The sequence below is a fragment of the Sphaeramia orbicularis genome, chromosome 21, assembly GCF_902148855.1.
Source record: "Sphaeramia orbicularis chromosome 21, fSphaOr1.1, whole genome shotgun sequence".
In the NCBI taxonomy this organism is placed as follows: domain Eukaryota; kingdom Metazoa; phylum Chordata; class Actinopteri; order Kurtiformes; family Apogonidae; genus Sphaeramia; species Sphaeramia orbicularis.
In genome coordinates this window covers 52,648,504-52,657,729 of record NC_043977.1, presented here as the reverse complement: position 1 = coordinate 52,657,729, position 9,226 = coordinate 52,648,504, and positions in this window count along the sequence as shown.

The window sequence follows — 9,226 nt, the reverse complement described above, 5'->3', positions numbered from 1 at the left end:
AGCAAAATCTGTCATTAACAGAACATAAACCCAGTGTCTCCATCCACTGTCATTGATCCGACTCCATGGGTTTTACTAGTGAATCGATGTTGTAGAAGATGACGGTGTTTCCACGGTAACTACAGAGCCTCTGAATGTCCAAATATGGTCATATCTGATGACCATGAAAAGATGAAGAACTGTATTTTACACCAATTATTTCCATGTATTGACAGAATAAGTGGATGAACAGGTATTAAACAGTTTAGATCAGTAGATGGTTCTGGTCGACGGTGGTTCTTTGGGTCTTTATGGGTTAATGACATTCAATGGGGAACTACTGATGCACTGCTTGACTTTGGCTTTGAACCAAAGTCCAATATTTCGTACAACTGGATCGTATCTGTTCCAGCTCCTCCAGTCATTGGCAAGTTGCACTTGATTCAATTGAATTCAATCAAAAGCAACTTGATGGAGAAAAAAAAAAAGTTTGGACAGCGCTGTTATCCATAACATGAAGTACTGTGGTGTCTGTGGAATGAACCGTTTTATTCATTGATATTTTTTATGGTGCTTTGCAGAAACATAAAAACATTATAAAACATTATATGTTATATGTTACAGAACTACTTTGAGTGTATAAATATAATAAAATTCAATAAAAATGAGGCTTACGCTGTTGGGGGCCGACAGCAATGGTATATCCCTGAAATCCCCCCAATCCTCTGCTATTTATAAATCTATCCACGATAATTGTTAAACAATTGATATGAACTCAATTTGAGCTACATCGACCTGATAGTGGCAGAATAATGGTCAGAGAACCAATTTTATCCCCACAAAACTCCATCCAGTGCACAGGTGTCAAACATGCGGCCCGGGGGCCAAATCCGGCTCACCAAAGGGTCCAGTCTTGCCCTTGGGATGAATTTGTGAAATGCAAAAATAGAAATTAAGAAATTAACAATCCTTTTAGTTCAGGTTCCACATGCAGACCAATTCAATCTCCAGTGGGTCAGACCAGTAAAATTCTATCATAATAATCTATAAATACCCACAACTCCACATTTTTCTCTTCGTAAATGTAAATATTTTCATGTATTTACACTAAAACAAAATATAATTTCACAAAAAATGTGAATAACCTGAACAAATGTGAAGAACCTGAAATATCTTAAGAAAAATAAGTGCAATTTTAACAACCTTCTGCCTGGTACTAAATGTTTTGTGTATTCGTAGATCCACTGTGATCTGTAAATTATAATGTACATGTGTAAATGATAAACTGAGGTAGAATAGTGTTAAAATTACACTTATTCTTTCAGTTTGTTCAAGTAATTCACATTGTTTGAGAGGACAGCTTGTAGATGTAAACATTTTCATTGTTACCTCCGCCAAGGAGGTTATGTTTTTGCCAGGGTTTGTCTGTCTGTCTGTTTGTCTGTCCGTTAGTGTGCAACATAACTCAAAAAGTTATGGACAGATTTTGATGAAATTTTCAGGGTTTGTTGGAAATGGGATAAGGAAGAAATGATTAAATTTTGGTGGTGATCGGGGGTGGGGGGGCCCACGGGGGGGGTACTGAGCGGAAAATTTCATCAAAATCTGTCCATAACTTTTTGAGTTATGTTGCACACTAACGGACAGACAAACAGACGGACAGACAAACAAACCCTGGCAAAAACATAACCTCCTTGGCGTGGGGGGGCCCACGGGGGGGCCACTGATCAGCGTTGGCGGAGGTCTGCGCTCTCCGAGTGCTTCTAGTTTAATATTACTTTTTTCACTGTAAAATATAGAGATAAGTTTGGAGTTGACATTATTTATATATTATTTAGTGCTGGGCAGTGATTAACATTTTTAATCACGATTAATCGCGTGGATTTCTGTGATATTAATTGCATAGTTATATGGGGGGGGTTGCCGGCATCAACAGTGTGTATTGCCTTTAAGTGATATTTCAGACTTGAAGTACTCCAGTGATAAAAAATAATTCCTCATTGCAGAGCTTCCAAACAACTGTGTCATTCTCACCCCCACCATCTGAAGACATTTAAAACTAGAAGCACTCGGAGAGCGCAGACCTCCGCCAAGGCTGATCAGTGGCCCCCCCCCGTGGGCCCCCCCACCCCCGATCACCACCAAAATTTAATCATTTCTTCCTTATCCCATTTCCAACAAACCCTGAAAATTTCATCCAAATCTGTCCATAACTTTTTGAGTTATGTTGCACACTAACAGACAGACAAACAAACAGACAGACAAACAAACAAACAAACCCTGGCAAAAACATAACCTCCTTGGCGGAGGTAACTAGAAGCACTCGGAGAGCGCAGACCTCCGCCAAGGCTGATCAGTGGCCCCCCCCGTGGGCCCCCCCACACCAAGGAGGTTATGTTTTTGCCAGGGTTTGTTTGTCTGTCTGTCTGTCCGTTAGTGTGCAACATAACTCAAAAAGTTATGGACAGATTTTGATGAAATTTTCTGGTCTGCGCCCCCCCCCGTGGCCCCCCCCCCACCCCAATCACCACCAAAATGTAATCATTTCTTCCTTATCCCATTTCCAACAAACCCTGAAAATTTCATCAAAATCTGTCCATAACTTTTTGAGTTATGTTGCACACTAACGGACAGACAAACAGACAGACAGACAGACAAACCCTGGCAAAAACATTACCTCCTTGGCGGAGGTAATGAAAATGTCCATGGAACAGACCGCTACTTTTCTCCATGTTTATGTCCACACCAGTTTATTTCCACTTGTGAGTGATTGACAGGAGTCTTAAGCCCACAAATAAGTACTAATACTAATAAGCCCAATAACATGTGACGTTCAGTTGTTAAAAGCAAGCAAAGGGGGCCCTCTTGTGGTCGGAATAAGTTGCACTAACGTATGTTTTGTCCTTGTGGTGTTCCCGTAGTCAGTTCGGTCATAAGAAGGAACTAACAGACACGTTTCTTTCACTCTGTTTGTATGGCCCCAAAAACGTTTGCCTGTGAGTATTTTATGTTCAGATGTTGTAAGAATGAATAGTATCAAATATCTCTGATGTGAACCTTTGTTGCTGGAAAAAAAGACGATGTAAATCTTAAATTAATCTGTAAATGCTAATCATTAGCGTGTCTATAGATTTTCCCATTCAAGTTAGCATCGAGCTAGCGGTCTTTTCCCATTCATTTAAATGTATAATGCCATGTAAATGTACTAAGGCAATGAACAGAATGGAGACATATTTTGTTTGTATGTTGCAGTTTTACAGTGAGTCTACAGTAAAAGATTTGGACAGAAGTTTTCGGCATCCGGCTTTTCTTGGTAAACCTGTTGTCTATCTGCCGAGCTAATCGCTACATGCACACAAAGCAGAGGCAGAAGAATAGGAGTTATAATTGTACTGTCCTCGCTAAGACGTCTGCACTTAGTCTGAGCTAGACAGCGAGCTAAACTCTGAATTGATGATGCAAGATATGTCCTCTGAAGTTTGCAGCTTTAATGTACATACTTGACTTCATGCAGATTGACGGAGTGAAATTATAAAATAAAGACAAAATAATTCAATTAGTTATGTCTATTAATGATATGCATATTCACGGAGAATGCATAGATGTAATTATTATAAACTTAAATTGACTGCTAATACAACAATCACATCGTAAATAAGTAAATGTTAGTTCAAAGGCTGGCATATTAAACTTAAACACAAGCAATGAATTTACATAAACTTAGCATGAGCCTGCATAAAGAATTAGCAACCCAACTGTGACTGCTTGCATAAACGAATTAGCTTAAACATGTTAATAACACATTGTAATAAACACATCCAACATAACATCATAAACATGTTCCTAACGGCACGTTTGCATGTGAAATTATTTAGCAAACAACAGAATGATTTATACACACAGACGTTGAACTGCAGGAGTTAAAGTTTGATTCAGCATTACTCGGAAAGTTCGCTCACTTTTCTCCTCTCAGCTACACCAGCACCAGCGCTCGGTGCATGTGGAGTGCCAAAATAAAAGCATGAGTTTCAAAATAAGAGTCCGTATGTATAAATGAACTAAGACTTGCTTGAAAGGCAGAACGGCATTAACGGGAGATTAAAAAGAATTGTCGGTGTTATTTAATGAATGCGTTAACGCGGTAATAACGCGTTAACTTGCCCAGCCCTAATATTATTATGTTATTACTTTACTGGTTCGGCCCACCTCAGATCAAATTTAGCTGAATGTGGCCCCTGAACTAAAGTGAGCTTGACACCCCTGATCTAGTGAATGAAAATGACACCATATGAACTCTGGATGGTAGCAAGAAAATGGACATTTGTAAAACGATCAATTAAAAAAAAAAAAAAAAAAAAAAAGAGCAACTTGCCAGTGATTACATGCTTTTCTGATCATTATCTTGGTCGTTGTGATGATACAGCTTTATTTCTTTTGTCATTGCACCCATATCTACTGACCACACTTCATGTGTTTTGCTCCTGTTTCGGTCCACTTCTTCATTGCTGTCACCACATTCTATAAAGCATCTAGTTCAGGGGTCTCAAACATGCGGCCCGGGGGCCAAATGCGGCCCACCGAAGGGTCCAATCCAGCCCCTGGGATGTCTAGAAGAAAACCGCTATTTCATCCACTCATTTCACTCACGTCAGTCTAAGCTTCACTGGATCATTTGAGGTTCAGAGTGACCTGAAGAGCCAAAGACTGATATATTCATGTTAACACTCGTACACACATATAAGTAGTGAAACAGCTTATTTCCTGCCATGTTTGCATAACATTACTTTCACAGTCGTCGCACATTTACACCTAAAGCAGGTTGACAGGTCCCTCATATACCCCATACTGAGCCAACACATTTAGTCCAGTGTGAACGGCATCCTAACGCTTCAGCTGACAGCTCTGACTGGTCATCATGGCTCAGCTAATTTGTCAGAGTTTTTTTTTTTCTTTGTAAACACTGGCTCTCATCACTCTGACACCAGCTCATGGAGTCTTTTCCACCACTTGTGTTTGCCAAGAACTCTGGTCAGAGGTTGTTTGTGATGTTTGTAAAGTAAACAGAATGCAATCTGGAATGCTTTGAAGTGTGACACATTGCAAAATTATTATTAAATTATATATAGTACTTTTTGTTTTCTTTTTCCATCTTTAATTTTGCTCGGTGGTAAAATACTGAATGTGTCATGTCTTTAATATGGACTGACTGAACCATAGCTGAGATCTGTAAAACTACTTGAACTATGATACTTGACAGCTAGTTTCTGGACTTTGACAAATACAGCAAGCCTTCTAAAACTAAAAAAAAAAGGCATTTATTAACCAAAAGTACCAATTAAATGGAATGTGCAATGTTCTCATGTGCAATATCCTTAAGTGATATTTGTAGATAGTATTTATTTTTAGATATTCATTCAAGTCACTGTGCTACTGTCTTTTAATTGTTTTTACACTGCTTTTATACTGCTTATGTCTTTGACTTTTTTTTCTGATTGTATCTTTTAATCTTTTATACTTGCACTCTGACAGACCTCTGCATGATAATTCCCATCTACCTGAATGTGTACAAATGGCAAATAAAACTATATTTATCTTCATCTTTAACTAATTACCTCCGCCAAGGAGGTTATGTTTTTGCCAGGGTTTGCTGGTTTGTTTGTTTGTTTGTTGGTTAGTTAGTTAGCAACATAACTGAAAAAGTTATGGACAGATTTTGATGATTTCAGGAAATGTTGAAACTGGCACAAGGAACAAATGATCAAATTTTGGTGATGATGGGGGGGGGGGGCTGATCTGCTTTGACGGAGGTCTGCACTCTCTGAGTGCTTTTCTACTTTTAAATTATAGTTGAATGAATGATACGAAAAATTACTCTTAACAGCACTGAGAGCAAAACCAAACCTTTTGTATGTAAAGCAACAGAATATTGTAATATTGTAAAAAGATACTGTCTACTATGTCTTTACCTGGTTATTTCTAGGGTTGAAATGTACATCTGTTCACTTTGTTATGTGATGTCTTTTAACCTTTAAACTGTCATTATGTCAGAGTTCTGTAATGATCCACTCTCTGATCTCAGTCTGTTCTCAGTCTGGTCTCACTAACCCGCCACCCGCTAAGCAGCCTTTCCACAGAGGCCTTTTCCACTAACTCCCCTGGCGTCCGTGTCACAAAGACTCCGGAACGCATTCGCCTGGCACTCAGAGAAAATGGAACTTTGTCAAAAGTAAGCCGATCTCTCCGTATGGGTCTTGAACTCTTGTCTGACAGATCACCTTTCCGTCCCTCTCATACTTGAGCAGCATGTGGTCAGTCTGATGGACATCCATGTGATCTATGAAACACATGTTTTGCTGGCTAATACCTTTTCATGTTTACAAGATAATGTCTCTTTTCTGGAATGATGCACTGTAGTGTTGAAAAGTACTCTATGTTCAGCCATCAATCAAAATGACTAGGCCAAGGCAGAAATAGCTAAAAAGCTACGGGCGTGTCTGAATTGAAGATCCACTGAGCGTGGTACTCATTCTGCTTCAATGAAGGGCCAGAAAGCAGAAAAAACTATCACAAGGACCAAAGCATCTGCACATAGCAAACCACTGGATTTATAGCAAGGTTATAATAGTTTTGGATTTTTCATTATAGTTAGTTTTATTTAGTTTTGACTTTTTTTCTCTAATTCAATTAGTTTTAATTCATTTTAGAGCAGGTTTGCTAGTTTTTTTTAGTTTTCATTTTTTTTCTAAATGCTTAGTTTTAGTTTAGTGTTAGTATTAATTTTAGTTTTGTTGTATCTTTTATCTTCTTCGCTGTCATATTAAAATAAATCTCATCCAGGAGTCTGAATTCTCCCAACATTAGTCTCCATGTTTCCAGGTAGAGTGAAGACGACTCTAAGCGACAAGTGACGAGAAGTGATGAACCGTGAAGTACTGTATGGTGCCTCCAGTTAAAATTGCTAGAGCAAAATAAATCGATTTCGTATCAATACGACATTGACAAAGACGAAAACGAAGGGAATTTTATCCATAATTTTTGTACGTTTTTGTAAGCACACAATACAGTTTCAGGTAGTTATCGTTTTTTCTTTTAATTATAGTTTTTATTTATTTCAGTTAATGAAAATGTTTTTTCAACTAATTTTCATTATTTCATTAGTTTTCGTTAACGATAATAACCTTGGTTCATGGAACATAAAGAAATGAACTGTCAAGAAATCATGAACTAATTTCTTAATTAATGAAGCACAAGTAACATAATTTACAGTTTCAAGCATGTCAGGAAACAGACCATGTGAGTGGTTAGGATATGTATTTATGCTACTGCAGTATTTGGACGCTAGTGACAGGCTGCCATGCCTTTACGTAATATCTTGATCAATTGACAATACCCCCTACGGATAAACATGTCTTTGGCAGGTAGAGTCTATGGATCAAATGGTCAAGATGTTCTCAAGTGCCCGTTTCAGATTTATGCCTTAGTTCAGCCTTTTTATAGAGATTTGATATTCCAGAAGTTATTTGTCACGTCTTTCCAAGCCCCCAAAATAAATTGCTTGGTGTCTGGCAAAGGGAGGGTCGAGTGCTAGTCTCAGTTTTGGTTGTGACAACCTGTCATGTCAACGTGTGTGCTGCTCCTGTTGCTGTTACTCTGACAGGCTCTGGGCTCAGTCACTCCCCCCACCAGCCATGTGAATGTCCCCCTCTGAATGGACTCAACACTTAACTGCCAGTCACTGGACTTGGACTCTACAGGATCCACAGAGACGAGAACACTCTGAAGCAATGTATAGAGCATAAAGTCTGAAAGTCCACAGTGAGATCAAAGCTTTCCAATGTATTTGGAAAATTCAGAGCAAACTAAAGCCTGTGGAGAAGGGGAGTCATCTGCAGGAGCCATGCTAGCTGAACAATGCCAAGTCCCCAAACTGTCAGAAGCTGCAGATTTAGCCAGCCCTTCAAAAGGAAGCACTCAACTCGATGTAAAGGTCCTGATGGAGTACACTGAGCAGACTGTTGTCAGCAGAGAAATGTTACTGCGTGACAATTCATCTGGGGAATGCACGGAGCATTGCAACATGAAAAGAGATTACACTGTTGAGACGGAACACTGCGTTTACTGCAACGGACACGCTGAGGGTTTGGAGCAATATCCAACAAGTGACGGATTTTTAAAATCTTGCCATGATGAGTGTGAGACTGCAGGGTTAAGCCAACCATCTGATGAATGTGTTCAACACTGTGAGTGTTTTAAACCTTGCAAGTCCTCTGAGCACTGTGCTAATCATAGCTTAGCTTCCAAATGTAGTCCTTGCTGTGAACACTGTCCAGAACACCTCCAATTATTTCAACAATGTAAGCTCTCTGATCAGCAGTCTTCTGAGTCAGAGCCAGAACTTTTGACTGAGAACTGTGAGAATTTTGGGCAAAGTGAAATGTCCAATATTGTACCTGAATGTACAGATCACCTTGATTCACTACAACAATATGAGCGTACTGATCAGCAGGTTGAGTTGAACACAAGATTAGACTCTGAGCCGTGTGACATGACGGGTTTCACTTTATCCATGGACTTGTTGGATTGTGACACTGAAGTTTGTAAAGACGACAAAATTCACAGTCAAATTGAATGCATAGATGGTGATGATGACGGTAAACAACTGGAGCAAACAGATGAGTCATGTGAAATGCAGGATAGTGATGGAGATTTATGTGAAGATATCAGTCCTTCTACCATCACACCTTTTGATGTGGAAGACAATGAACGGGAACCTTCTGAAAGAGAACTCTGTGAGAAACAGCTCACAGAGGAAAACTTTGAGCAGGGACCTGAATTAGATCCATCTCCAGATCACTGTGAGATGGATGAAAATGATCATTTTGAAATAAGCCAACAGACTGAAATATGCGTAACCTCCGAGCCCTGCTCTGAAGACAAGGCCACTGACTGCTCAACATTTTGCAATGAAGAAGACGGCTCATCTGACTGCTCCTCCATTGAAACAAAGTCTTTTAAGACTTGTCCTGATGGCAGCATTCCCTCTGAACCCTACTCAGATTCATCTGAGGAATCAGAAAAAGGAGGGCAGGAGGATTCAAGTGATGAGCAGACCCAGTGGGAATCTTTTGAAGAAGACGAAGAAATAATACAACAAACCGATGTTGGAGGAAGTAATGGTGATCAAAAGAAAACCCCCACTCTTAATATGGTCATCGAGGATTACTTTGATTTATTTGACCGAGCTGAT